This window comes from Schistocerca gregaria, unplaced genomic scaffold (assembly GCF_023897955.1).
Source record: "Schistocerca gregaria isolate iqSchGreg1 unplaced genomic scaffold, iqSchGreg1.2 ptg000592l, whole genome shotgun sequence".
NCBI classification, from domain to species: domain Eukaryota; kingdom Metazoa; phylum Arthropoda; class Insecta; order Orthoptera; family Acrididae; genus Schistocerca; species Schistocerca gregaria.
This window is the reverse complement of record NW_026061982.1, coordinates 953,470-968,754: the sequence shown is the minus strand read 5'-3', so window position 1 is coordinate 968,754 and position 15,285 is coordinate 953,470.

Here is a 15,285-nt window from a genome sequence, read left to right as displayed (position 1 = left end):
TTAGGTTATTACTACATATGAACACTTTTCACATTCTCCCGTGCAACTCGACTGCTAGTCCTCCTTTCATGCAGAATCTTAAGGTCCTAGCTCATGTCCAAGGATCCAAAGCCATCTAAAAAGTCAATAATCGACACCTAAAACTTGAAATGTACTACTTCTTACTGGCTATTACATCAACTTAGATGCTTCATCTAAAATCTAATATGGTGCTTTTAGTGTCTCCGCATACCGCAGCACGCGACATAGCTTTGCAGACGATAAGTGTAACCGTTTCAGAGAGAAGAGCGGCCAATATGACGATCTGGCTTTAAGTCGATTCGATAACAAACGACGAAAACGGACGGATTTCTCAGGTTTTTACTACATATGAACACTTTTCACATTCTCCCGTGCAACGCGGCTGCTAGTCCTCCTTTCTTACAGAATCTTAAGTCCCTAGCTCATGTCCAAGGCACCAAAGCCAGCTAAAAACTCTATAATCGATATATAAAACTTGAATTGTACTACTTCTTAGTGGATATTACATCAACTTAGAAGCTTAATCTGTGTACTAATATGGTGCTTTTAGTGTCTCCGCATACCGCAGCACGCGACATAGCTATGCAGTCGATAAGTACAACCGTTTCAGAAAGAAGAGCGGCCAATGTGACGTTCTGGCTTTAAGTCGATTCCATAACAAATGCCGAAAACAGATGTATTTCTTAGGTTTTTACTACATATGAACACTTTTCACAATCTCCCGTGCAACGCGGCTGCTAGCCCTCCTTTCATGGAAAATTTTAAGTTCCTAGCTCATGTCCAAGGCATCAAAGAAGGGTAAAAAAATAATCGATACCTAAAACTTGTATTGTACTACATCTTACTGGCTATTACATCAACTTAGAAGCTTCATCTGTGTTCCACTATGATGCTTTTAGTGTCTCCGCATACCGCAGCACACGACATAGCTTTGCAGACGATAAGTACAACCGTTTCAGAGAGAAGAGCGGCCAATGTGACGATATGGCTTTAAGTCGATTCGATAACAAATGACGAAATCGGACGGATTTCTCATTTTTTTACTACATATGGACACTTTTCACATTCTCCCGTCCAACTGGGCTGCTAGTCCTCCTTTCATGCAAAATCTTAAGGTCCTAGCTCATGTACAAGACACCAAAGCCAGCTAAAAAGTCTATAACCGATGTATAAAACTTGAATTGTACAACTTCTTACTGGATATTATATTAACTTAGGAGCTTCATCTGTGTTCTGCTATGGTGCTTTTAGTGTCTCCGCATACCGCAGCACGCGACATAGCTTTGCAGACGATTAGTACAACCGTTTCTGAGGAAGGGCGGCCAATGTGACTATCTGGCTTTTAAGTCGATTCGATAACAAATGACGAAAACGGACCGATTTCTCAGGTTTTTACTACATAGGAACGCTTTTCACATTCTCCCGTGCAACGCGGCTGCTAGTCCTCCTTTCATGCAAAATCATAAGTTCCTAGCTCATGTCCAAGGCACCAAAGGAGGATAAAAAGTCAATAATCGATTAGTAAAACTTGAACTGTACTACTTCATACTGGCTATTACATCAACTTGGATGCTTCATCTGTGTTCCACTATGGTGCTTTTAGTGTCTCCGCATACCGCAGCTCGCGACGTAGCTTTGCAGACGATAAGTACAACCGTTTCAGAGAGAAGAGCGGCCAATATGACGATCTGGCTTTAAGTCGATTCGATAACAAATGACGAAAACGGACCGATTTCTCAGGTTTTTACTACATATGAACACTTTTCACATTCTCCCGTGCAACGCGGCTGCTAGTCCTCCTTTCATGCAGAATCTTAAGGTCCTAGCTCATGTCCAAGGATCCAAAGCCAGCTAAAAACTCTATAATCGATATATAAAACTTTAATTGTACTACTTCTTAGTGGATATTACATCAACTTAGAAGCTTCATCTGTGTTCTACTATGGTGCTTTTAGTGTCTCCGCATACCGCAGCCCGCCACATAGCTTTGCAGACGATAAATGTAACCGTTTCAGACAGAAGAGCGGCCAATGTGACGATCTGGCTTAAGTCGATTCGATAACAAATGTCGAAATCGGACGGATATCTCAGTTTTTTACTACATATGGCCACTTTTCACATTCTCCCGTGCACCTCGAGTGCTAGTCCTCCTTTCATGCAAAATCTTAAGTTCCTAGCTCATGTCCATGTGACGAAAGGAGGGTAAGAAGTCAATAATCGATACCTAAAACTTGAATTGTACTACATCTTACTAGCTATTACATCAACTTAGATGCTTCATCTAAAATCTAATATGGTGCTTTTAGTGTCTCCGCATACCGCAGCACGCGACATAGCTTTGCAGACGATAAATGTAACCGTTTCAGAAAGAAGTGCGGCCAATGTGACGATCTGGCTTTATGTCGATTCGATAACAAATGACGAAAACGGACGGATTTCTCAGGTTTTTACTACATATGAAAACTTATCACATTCTCCCGTGCAACGCGGCTGCTAGTCCTCCTTTCATGCAATATCTTAATTTCCTAGCTCATGTCCAATGCACCAAAGAAGGGTAAAAAGTCAATAATCGATTAGTAAAACTTGAACTGTACTACTTCATACTGACTATTACACCAACTTGGATGCTTCATCTGTGTTCCACTATGGTGCTTTTAGTGTCTCCGCATACCGCAGCTCGCGACATAGCTTTGCAGACGATAAGTACAACCGTTTCAGAGAGAAGAGCGGCCAATATGTCGATCTGGCTTTAGGTCGATTCGATAACAAACGACGAAAACGGATGGATTTCTCAGGTTTTTACTACATATGAAAACTTATCACATTCTCCCGTGCAACGCGGCTGCTAGTCCTCCTTTCATGCAATATCTTAATTTCCTAGCTCATGTCCAAGGCACCAAAGAAGGGTAAAAAGTCAATAATCGATACCTAAAACTTGTATTGTACTACATCTTACTGGCTATTACATCAACTTAGATGCTTCATCTAAGTTCTAAGATGGTGCTTTTAATGTCTCCGCATACCGCAGCACGCGACATAGCTTTGCACACGATAAATGTATCCGTTTCAGACAGAAGTGCGGCCAATGTGACGATCTGGCTTTAAGTCGATTCAATAACAAATGACGAAAACGGACGGATTTCTCAGGTTTTTACTACATATGAACACTTTTCACATTCTCACGTGCAACGCGGCTGCTAGTCCTCCTTTCATGCAAAATTTTAAGTTCCTAGCTCATGTCCAAGGCACCAAAGAAGGGTAAAAAGTCAATAATCGATACCTAAAACTTGTATTGTACTACATCTTACTGACTATTACATCAACTTAGAAGCTTCATCTGTGTTCCACTATGATGCTTTTAGTGTCTCCACATACCGCAGCACACGACATAGCTTTGCAGACGACAAGTACAACCGTTTCAGAGAGAAGGGCGGCCAATGTGACGGTCTGGCTTTAAGTGGATTCGATAACAAATGACGAAATCGGACGGATTTCTAAGTTTTTTAATAAATATGGACACTTTTCACATTCTCCCGTGCAACGCGGCTGCTAGTCCTACTTTCATGCAGAATCTCAAGGTCCTCGCTCATGTCCAAGACACCAAAGCCAGCTAAAAAGTCTATAATCGATATATAAAACTTGAATTGTACTATTTCTTAGAGGATATTACAGCAACATAGAAGCTTCATCTGTGTTCTACTATGGTGCTTTTAGTGTGTCCGCATACCGCAGCACGCGACATAGCTATGCAGACGATAAGTACAAACGTTTCAGAGAGAAGAGCGGCCAATGTGACGATCTGGCTTTAAGTCGATTCGATATCAAACGACGAAAACGGACGGATTTCTCAGGTTTTTACTACTTATGAAGACTTTTCACATTCTCCCATGCAACTGGGCTGCTAGTCCTCCTTTCATGCAGAATCTTAAGGTCCTAGCTCATGTCCAAGACACCAAAGCCAGCTAAAAAGTCTATAAACGATATATAAAACATGAATTGTACTACGTCTTACTGGACATTATATCAACTTAGGAGCTTCATCTGTGTTCTACTATGGTGCTTTTAGTGTCTCCGCATACCGCAGCTCGCGACATAGCAATGCAGACGATAAATACATCCGTTACATAAGGAAGAGCGGCTAATGTGACGTTTCTGCTTTATGTCGATTCGATAACAAATGCCGAAAATAGACGGATTTCTTAGGATTTTTTTTACATATGAACACTTTTCACATTCTCCCGTGCCACTCGGCTGCTAGTCCTCCTTTCATGCAAAATCTTAAGTTCCTAGCTCATATCCAAGGCACCAAAGAAGGGTAAAAAGTCAATAATCGATACCTAAAACTTGAATTGTACTACTTCATACTGGCTATTACATCAACTTAGAAGCTTGATCTGTGTTCTACTATGGTGCTTTTAGTGTCTCCGCATACCGCAGCACGCGACATAGCTTTGCACACGGTAAGTACAACTTTTTCAGAGAGAAGAGCGGCCAATGTGAGGATCTGGCTTTAAGTCGATTTGATAACAAATGACGAAAACTGACGGATTTCTCAGGTTTTTACTAAATATGAACACTTTTTACATTCTCCCGTGCAACTCGGCTGCTTGTCCTCCTTTCATGCAGAATCTTAAGGTCCTAGCTCATGTCCAAGGCACCAAAGCCAGCTAAAAAGTCAATAATCGATACCTAAAACTCGAATTGTACTACTTCTTACTGGCTATTACATCAACTTAGAAGCTTCATCTGTGTTCTACTATGGTGCTTTTAGTGTCTCCGCATACCGCTGCACGCGACATAGCCTTGTAGACGATGAAGTAAAACCGTTCCAGAGAGAAGAGCGGCCAATGTGACGATCTGTCTTCAAGTCAATTCGATAACAAATGACGACAACGGACGGTTTTCTCAGGTTTCTACTACATATGAACATTTTTCACATTCCCCCGTGCAACGCGGCTGCTAGTCCTCCTTTCATGCAGAATCTTAAGGTCCTAGCTCATGTCCAAGGCACCAAAGCCAGCTAAAAAGTGAATAATCGATAACTGAAACTTGAATTGTACTACTTCTTACTGGCTATTACATCAACTTAGAAGCTTCATCTGTGTTCTACTATGGTGCTTTTAGTGTCTCCGCATACCGCAGCACGCGACATAGCTATGCAGACGATAAGTACAACCGTTTCAGAAAGAAGAGCGGCCAATGTGACGTTCTGGCTTTAAGTCGATTCGATAACAAATGCCGAAAACGGACGGATTTCTTAGGTTTTTACTACATATGAACACTTGTCACATTCTCCCGTGCAACTGGGCTGCTAGTCCTCCTTTCATGCAGAATCTTAAGGTCCTAGCTCATGTCCAAGACACCAAAGGCAGCTAAAAAGTCTATAATCGATATATATAACTAGAATTGTACTACTTCTTACTGGATATTATATCTACCTAGGAGCTTCATCTGTGTTCTACTATGGTGCTTTTAGTGTCTCCACATACCGCAGCACGCGACGTAGCTTTGCAGACGATTAGTACAACCGTTTCAGAGAGAAGGGTCGCCAATGTGACGATCTGGCTTTAAGTCGATTCGATAACAAATGACGAAAACGGACGGATTTCTCAGGTTTTTACTACATATGAACACTTTTCACATCCTCCCATGCAACGCGGCTACTAGTCCTCCTTTCATGCAAAATCTTAAGTTCCTAGCTCATGTCCAAGGCACGAAAGGATGGCAAAAAGTCAATAATCGATACCTAAAACTTGAATTGTACTACATCTTATTGGCTATTACATCATCTTAGAAGCTTCATCTGTGTTCTACTATGGTGCTTTTAGTGTCTCCGCATACCGCAGCACGCGACATAGCTTTGCAGACGATTAGTACAACCGTTTCTGAGGAAGGGCGGCCAATGTGACTATCTGGCTTTTAAGTCGATTCGATAACAAATGACGAAAACGGACCGATTTCTCAGGTTTTTACTACATAGGAACGCTTTTCACATTCTCCCGTGCAACGCGGCTGCTAGTCCTCCTTTCATGCAAAATCATAAGTTCCTAGCTCATGTCCAAGGCACCAAAGGAGGATAAAAAGTCAATAATCGATTAGTAAAACTTGAACTGTACTACTTCATACTGGCTGTTACATCAACTTGGATGCTTCATCTGTGTTCCACTATGGTGCTTTTAGTGTCTCCGCATACCGCAGCTCGCGACGTAGCTTTGCAGACGATAAGTACAACCGTTTCAGAGAGAAGAGCGGCCAATATGACGATCTGGCTTTAAGTCGATTCGATAACAAATGACGAAAACGGACCGATTTCTCAGGTTTTTACTACATATGAACACTTTTCACATTCTCCCGTGCAACGCGGCTGCTAGTCCTCCTTTCATGCAGAATCTTAAGGTCCTAGCTCATGTCCAAGGATCCAAAGCCAGCTAAAAACTCTATAATCGATATATAAAACTTTAATTGTACTACTTCTTAGTGGATATTACATCAACTTAGAAGCTTCATCTGTGTTCTACTATGGTGCTTTTAGTGTCTCCGCATACCGCAGCCCGCCACATAGCTTTGCAGACGATAAATGTAACCGTTTCAGACAGAAGAGCGGCCAATGTGACGATCTGGCTTAAGTCGATTCGATAACAAATGTCGAAATCGGACGGATATCTCAGTTTTTTACTACATATGGCCACTTTTCACATTCTCCCGTGCACCTCGAGTGCTAGTCCTCCTTTCATGCAAAATCTTAAGTTCCTAGCTCATGTCCATGTGACGAAAGGAGGGTAAGAAGTCAATAATCGATACCTAAAACTTGAATTGTACTACATCTTACTAGCTATTACATCAACTTAGATGCTTCATCTAAAATCTAATATGGTGCTTTTAGTGTCTCCGCATACCGCAGCACGCGACATAGCTTTGCAGACGATAAATGTAACCGTTTCAGAAAGAAGTGCGGCCAATGTGACGATCTGGCTTTATGTCGATTCGATAACAAATGACGAAAACGGACGGATTTCTCAGGTTTTTACTACATATGAAAACTTATCACATTCTCCCGTGCAACGCGGCTGCTAGTCCTCCTTTCATGCAATATCTTAATTTCCTAGCTCATGTCCAATGCACCAAAGAAGGGTAAAAAGTCAATAATCGATTAGTAAAACTTGAACTGTACTACTTCATACTGACTATTACATCAACTTGGATGCTTCATCTGTGTTCCACTATGGTGCTTTTAGTGTCTCCGCATACCGCAGCTCGCGACATAGCTTTGCAGACGATAAGTACAACCGTTTCAGAGAGAAGAGCGGCCAATATGTCGATCTGGCTTTAGGTCGATTCGATAACAAACGACGAAAACGGATGGATTTCTCAGGTTTTTACTACATATGAAAACTTATCACATTCTCCCGTGCAACGCGGCTGCTAGTCCTCCTTTCATGCAATATCTTAATTTCCTAGCTCATGTCCAAGGCACCAAAGAAGGGTAAAAAGTCAATAATCGATACCTAAAACTTGTATTGTACTACATCTTACTGGCTATTACATCAACTTAGATGCTTCATCTAAGTTCTAAGATGGTGCTTTTAATGTCTCCGCATACCGCAGCACGCGACATAGCTTTGCACACGATAAATGTATCCGTTTCAGACAGAAGTGCGGCCAACGTGACGATCTGGCTTTAAGTCGATTCAATAACAAATGACGAAAACGGACGGATTTCTCAGGTTTTTACTACATATGAACACTTTTCACATTCTCACGTGCAACGCGGCTGCTAGTCCTCCTTTCATGCAAAATTTTAAGTTCCTAGCTCATGTCCAAGGCACCAAAGAAGGGTAAAAAGTCAATAATCGATACCTAAAACTTGTATTGTACTACATCTTACTGACTATTACATCAACTTAGAAGCTTCATCTGTGTTCCACTATGATGCTTTTAGTGTCTCCACATACCGCAGCACACGACATAGCTTTGCAGACGACAAGTACAACCGTTTCAGAGAGAAGGGCGGCCAATGTGACGGTCTGGCTTTAAGTGGATTCGATAACAAATGACGAAATCGGACGGATTTCTAAGTTTTTTAATAAATATGGACACTTTTCACATTCTCCCGTGCAACGCGGCTGCTAGTCCTACTTTCATGCAGAATCTCAAGGTCCTCGCTCATGTCCAAGACACCAAAGCCAGCTAAAAAGTCTGGAATCGATATATAAAACTTGAATTGTACTATTTCTTAGAGGATATTACAGCAACATAGAAGCTTCATCTGTGTTCTACTATGGTGCTTTTAGTGTGTCCGCATACCGCAGCACGCGACATAGCTATGCAGACGATAAGTACAAACGTTTCAGAGAGAAGAGCGGCCAATGTGACGATCTGGCTTTAAGTCGATTCGATAACAAACGACGAAAACGGACGGATTTCTCAGGTTTTTACTACTTATGAAGACTTTTCACATTCTCCCATGCAACTGGGCTGCTAGTCCTCCTTTCATGCAGAATCTTAAGGTCCTAGCTCATGTCCAAGACACCAAAGCCAGCTAAAAAGTCTATAACCGATATATAAAACATGAATTGTACTACGTCTTACTGGACATTATATCAACTTAGGAGCTTCATCTGTGTTCTACTATGGTGCTTTTAGTGTCTCCGCATACCGCAGCTCGCGACATAGCAATGCAGACGATAAATACATCCGTTTCATAAGGAAGAGCGGCTAATGTGACGTTTCTGCTTTATGTCGATTCGATAACAAATGCCGAAAATAGACGGATTTCTTAGGATTTTTTTTTACATATGAACACTTTTCACATTCTCCCGTGCCACTCGGCTGCTAGTCCTCCTTTCATGCAAAATCTTAAGTTCCTAGCTCATATCCAAGGCACCAAAGAAGGGTAAAAAGTCAATAATCGATACCTAAAACTTGAATTGTACTACTTCATACTGGCTATTACATCAACTTAGAAGCTTGATCTGTGTTCTACTATGGTGCTTTTAGTGTCTCCGCATACCGCAGCACGCGACATAGCTTTGCACACGGTAAGTACAACTTTTTCAGAGAGAAGAGCGGCCAATGTGAGGATCTGGCTTTAAGTCGATTTGATAACAAATGACGAAAACTGACGGATTTCTCAGGTTTTTACTAAATATGAACACTTTTTACATTCTCCCGTGCAACTCGGCTGCTTGTCCTCCTTTCATGCAGAATCTTAAGGTCCTAGCTCATGTCCAAGGCACCAAAGCCAGCTAAAAAGTCAATAATCGATACCTAAAACTCGAATTGTACTACTTCTTACTGGCTATTACATCAACTTAGAAGCTTCATCTGTGTTCTACTATGGTGCTTTTAGTGTCTCCGCATACCGCTGCACGCGACATAGCCTTGTAGACGATGAAGTAAAACCGTTCCAGAGAGAAGAGCGGCCAATGTGACGATCTGTCTTCAAGTCAATTCGATAACAAATGACGACAACGGACGGTTTTCTCAGGTTTCTACTACATATGAACATTTTTCACATTCCCCCGTGCAACGCGGCTGCTAGTCCTCCTTTCATGCAGAATCTTAAGGTCCTAGCTCATGTCCAAGGCACCAAAGCCAGCTAAAAAGTGAATAATCGATAACTGAAACTTGAATTGTACTACTTCTTACTGGCTATTACATCAACTTAGAAGCTTCATCTGTGTTCTACTATGGTGCTTTTAGTGTCTCCGCATACCGCAGCACGCGACATAGCTTTGCAGACAATAAATGTAACCGTTTCAGACAGAAGAGCGGCCAATGTGACGATCTGGCTTTAAGTCGATTCGATAACAAATGACGAAAACGGACGGATTTCTCAGGTTTTTACTACATATGAACACTTTTCACATTCTCCCGTGCAACTGGGCTGTTAGTCCTCCTTTCATGCAGAATCTTATGGTCCTACCTCATGTCCAAGACACCAAAGCCAGCTAAAAAGTCTATAACCGATATATAAATCTTGAATTGTACTACTTCTTACTGGATATTATATCAACTTAGGAGCTTCATCTGTGTTCTACTATGGTGCTTTTAGTGTCTCCGCATACCGCAGCACGCGACATAGCTTTGCAGACGATTAGTACAACCGTTTCAGACAGAAGTGCAGCCAATGTGACGATCTGGCTTTAAGTCGATTCGATAACAAATGACGAAAACGGACGGATTTCTCAGGTTTTTACTACATATGAACACTTTTCACATTCTCACGTGCAACGCGGCTGCTTGTCCTCCTTTCATGCAAAATTTTATGTTCCTAGCTCATGTCCAAGGCACCAAAGAAGGGTAAAAAGTCAATATTCGATACCTAAAACTTGTATTGTACTACATCTTACTGGCTATTACATCAACTTAAAGCTTCATCTGTGTTCTACTATGATGCTTTTAGTGTCTCCGCATACCGCAGCACACGACATAGCTTTGCAGACGATAAGTACAACTGTTTCAGAGAAAAGGGCGGCCAATGTGACGATCTGGCTTTAAGTCGATTCGATAACAAACGACGAAAACGGACGGATTTCTCAGGTTTTTACTACATATGAACACTTTTCACATTCTCCCGTGCAACGCGGCTGCTAGTTCTCCTTTCATGCAGAATCTCAAGGTCCTAGCTCATGTCCAAGGCACCAAAGCCAGCTAAAAAGTCTATAATCGATATATAAAACTCGAATTGTACTACTTCTTAGAGGATATTACAGCAACATAGAAGCTTCATCTGTGTTCTACTATGGTGCTTTTAGTGTCTCCGCATACCGCAGCACGCGACATAACTATGCAGACGATAAGTACAACCGTTTCAGAGAGAAGTGCGGCCAATGTGACGATCTGGCTTTAAGTCGATTCGATAACAAATGACGAAATCGGACGGATTTCTCAGTTTTTTACTACATATGGACACTTTTCACATTCTCCCGTGCAACGCGGCTGCTAGTCCTCCTTTCATGCAAAATCTTAAGGTCCTAGCTCATGTCCAAGGCACCAAAGGAGGGTACAAAGTCAATAATCGATAAGTAAAACTTGAACTGTACTACTTCATACTGGCTATTACATCAACTTGGTAGCTTCATCTGTGTTCTACTATGGTGCTTTTAGTGTCTCCGCATACCGAAGCTCGCGACATAGCTTTGCACACGATAAGTACAACCATTTCAGAGAGAAGAGCAGCAAATTTGATGATCTGGCTTTAAGTCGATTCGATAACAAACGACGATAACGGACGGATTTCTTAGGTTTTTTTTTACATATGAACACTTTTCACATTCTCCCATGCAACTGGGTTTCTAGTCCTCCTTTCATGCAGAATCTTAAGATCCTAGCTCATGTCCAAGACAGCAAAGCCAGCTAAAAAGTCTATAACCGATATATAAAACTTGAATTGTACTACTTCTTACTGGATATAATATCAACTTAGGAGCTTCATCTGTGTTCTACTATGGTGCTTTTAGTGTCTCCGCATACCGCAGCTCGCGACATAGCAATGCAGACGATAAATACATCCGTTTCATAGGGAAGAGCGGCTAATGTGACGTTTCTGCTTTATGTCGATTCGATAACAAATGCCGAAAACGGACGGATTTCTTAGGACTTTTTCTTACATATGAACACTTTTCACATTCTCCCGTGCCACTCGGCTGCTAGTCCTCCTTTCATGCAAAATCTTAAGTTCCTAGCTCATATCCAAGGCACCAAAGAAGGGTAAAAAGTCAATAATCGATACCTAAAACTTGAATTGTACTACTTCATACTGGCTATTACATCAACTTAGAAGCTTGATCTGTGTTCTACTATGGTGCTTTTAGTGTCTCCGCATACCGCAGCACGCGACATAGCTTTGCACACGATAGGTACAACTTTTTCAGAGAGAAGAGCGGCCAATGTGAGGATCTAGCTTTAAGTCGATTTGATAACAAATGACGAAAACTGACGGATTTCTCAGGTTTTTACTAAATATGAACACTTTTTACATTCTCCCGTGCAACTCGGCTGCTTGTCCTCCTATCACGCAGAATCTTAAGGTCCTAGCTCATGTCCAAGGCACCAAAGCCAGCTAAAAAGTCAATAATCGATACCTAAAACTCGAATTGTACTACTTCTTACTGGCTATTACATCAACTTAGAAGCTTCATCTGTGTTCTACTATGGTGCTTTTAGTGTCTCCGCATACCGCTGCACGCGACATAGCCTTGTAGACGATGAAGTAAAACCGTTTCAGAGAGAAGAGCGGCCAATGTGACGATCTGTCTTCAAGTCAATTCGATAACAAATGACGACAACGGACGGTTTTCTCAGGTTTCTACTACATATGAACATTTTTCACATTCCCCCGTGCAACGCGGCTGCTAGTCCTCCTTTCATGCAGAATCTTAAGGTCCTAGCTCATGTCCAAGGCACCAAAGCCAGCTAAAAAGTGAATAATCGATAACTGAAACTTGAATTGTACTACTTCTTACTGGCTATTACATCAACTTAGAAGCTTCATCTGTGTTCTACTATGGTGCTTTTAGTGTCTCCGCATACCGCAGCACGCGACATAGCTTTGCAGACAATAAATGTAACCGTTTCAGACAGAAGAGCGGCCAATGTGACGATCTGGCTTTAAGTCGATTCGATAACAAATGACGAAAACGGACGGATTTCTCAGGTTTTTACTACATATGAACACTTTTCACATTCTCCCGTGCAACTGGGCTGTTAGTCCTCCTTTCATGCAGAATCTTATGGTCCTACCTCATGTCCAAGACACCAAAGCCAGCTAAAAAGTCTATAACCGATATATAAATCTTGAATTGTACTACTTCTTACTGGATATTATATCAACTTAGGAGCTTCATCTGTGTTCTACTATGGTGCTTTTAGTGTCTCCGCATACCGCAGCACGCGACATAGCTTTGCAGACGATTAGTACAACCGTTTCAGACAGAAGTGCAGCCAATGTGACGATCTGGCTTTAAGTCGATTCGATAACAAATGACGAAAACGGACGGATTTCTCAGGTTTTTACTACATATGAACACTTTTCACATTCTCACGTGCAACGCGGCTGCTTGTCCTCCTTTCATGCAAAATTTTATGTTCCTAGCTCATGTCCAAGGCACCAAAGAAGGGTAAAAAGTCAATATTCGATACCTAAAACTTGTATTGTACTACATCTTACTGGCTATTACATCAACTTAAAGCTTCATCTGTGTTCTACTATGATGCTTTTAGTGTCTCCGCATACCGCAGCACACGACATAGCTTTGCAGACGATAAGTACAACTGTTTCAGAGAAAAGGGCGGCCAATGTGACGATCTGGCTTTAAGTCGATTCGATAACAAATGACGAAAACGGACGGATTTCTCAGGTTTTTACTACATATGAACACTTTTCACATTCTCCCGTGCAACGCGGTTGCTAGTCCTCCTTTCATGCAGAATCTCAAGGTCCTAGCTCATGTCCAAGGCACCAAAGCCAGCTAAAAAGTCTATAATCGATATATAAAACTCGAATTGTACTACTTCTTAGAGGATATTACAGCAACATAGAAGCTTCATCTGTGTTCTACTATTGTGCTTTTAGTGTCTCCGCATACCGCAGCACGCGACATAACTATGCAGACGATAAGTACAACCGTTTCAGAGAGAAGTGCGGCCAATGTGACGATCTGGCTTTAAGTCGATTCGATAACAAATGACGAAATCGGACGGATTTCTCAGTTTTTTACTACATATGGACACTTTTCACATTCTCCCGTGCAACGCGGCTGCTAGTCCTCCTTTCATGCAAAATCTTAAGGTCCTAGCTCATGTCCAAGGCACCAAAGGAGGGTACAAAGTCAATAATCGATAAGTAAAACTTGAACTGTACTACTTCATACTGGCTATTACATCAACTTGGATGCTTCATCTGTGTTCCACTATGGTGCTTTTAGTGTCTCCGCATACCGCAGCTCGCGACGTAGCTTTGCAGACGATAAGTACAACCGTTTCAGAGAGAAGAGCGGCCAATATGACGATCTGGCTTTAAGTCTATTCGATAACAAATGACGAAAACGGACCGATTTCTCAGGTTTTTACTACATATGAACACTTTTCACATTCTCCCGTGCAACGCGGCTGCTAGTCCTCCTTTCATGCAGAATCTTAAGGTCCTAGCTCATGTCCAAGGATCCAAAGCCAGCTAAAAACTCTATAATCGATATATAAAACTTTAATTGTACTACTTCTTAGTGGATATTACATCAACTTAGAAGCTTCATCTGTGTTCTACTATGGTGCGTTTAGTGTCTCCGCATACCGCAGCCCGCCACATAGCTTTGCAGACGATAAATGTAACCGTTTCAGACAGAAGAGCGGCCAATGTGACGATCTGGCTTAAGTCGATTCGATAACAAATGTCGAAATCGGACGGATATCTCAGTTTTTTACTACATATGGCCACTTTTCACATTCTCCCGTGCACCTCGAGTGCTAGTCCTCCTTTCATGCAAAATCTTAAGTTCCTAGCTCATGTCCATGTGACGAAAGGAGGGTAAGAAGTCAATAATCGATACCTAAAACTTGAATTGTACTACATCTTACTAGCTATTACATCAACTTAGATGCTTCATCTAAAATCTAATATGGTGCTTTTAGTGTCTCCGCATACCGCAGCACGCGACATAGCTTTGCAGACGATAAATGTAACCGTTTCAGAAAGAAGTGCGGCCAATGTGACGATCTGGCTTTATGTCGATTCGATAACAAATGACGAAAACGGACGGATTTCTCAGGTTTTTACTACATATGAAAACTTATCACATTCTCCCGTGCAACGCGGCTGCTAGTCCTCCTTTCATGCAATATCTTAATTTCCTAGCTCATGTCCAATGCACCAAAGAAGGGTAAAAAGTCAATAATCGATTAGTAAAACTTGAACTGTACTACTTCATACTGACTATTACATCAACTTGGATGCTTCATCTGTGTTCCACTATGGTGCTTTTAGTGTCTCCGCATACCGCAGCTCGCGACATAGCTTTGCAGACGATAAGTACAACCGTTTCAGAGAGAAGAGCGGCCAATATGTCGATCTGGCTTTAGGTCGATTCGATAACAAACGACGAAAACGGATGGATTTCTCAGGTTTTTACTACATATGAAAACTTATCACATTCTCCCGTGCAACGCGGCTGCTAGTCCTCCTTTCATGCAATATCTTAATTTCCTAGCTCATGTCCAAGGCACCAAAGAAGGGTAAAAAGTCAATAATCGATACCTAAAACTTGT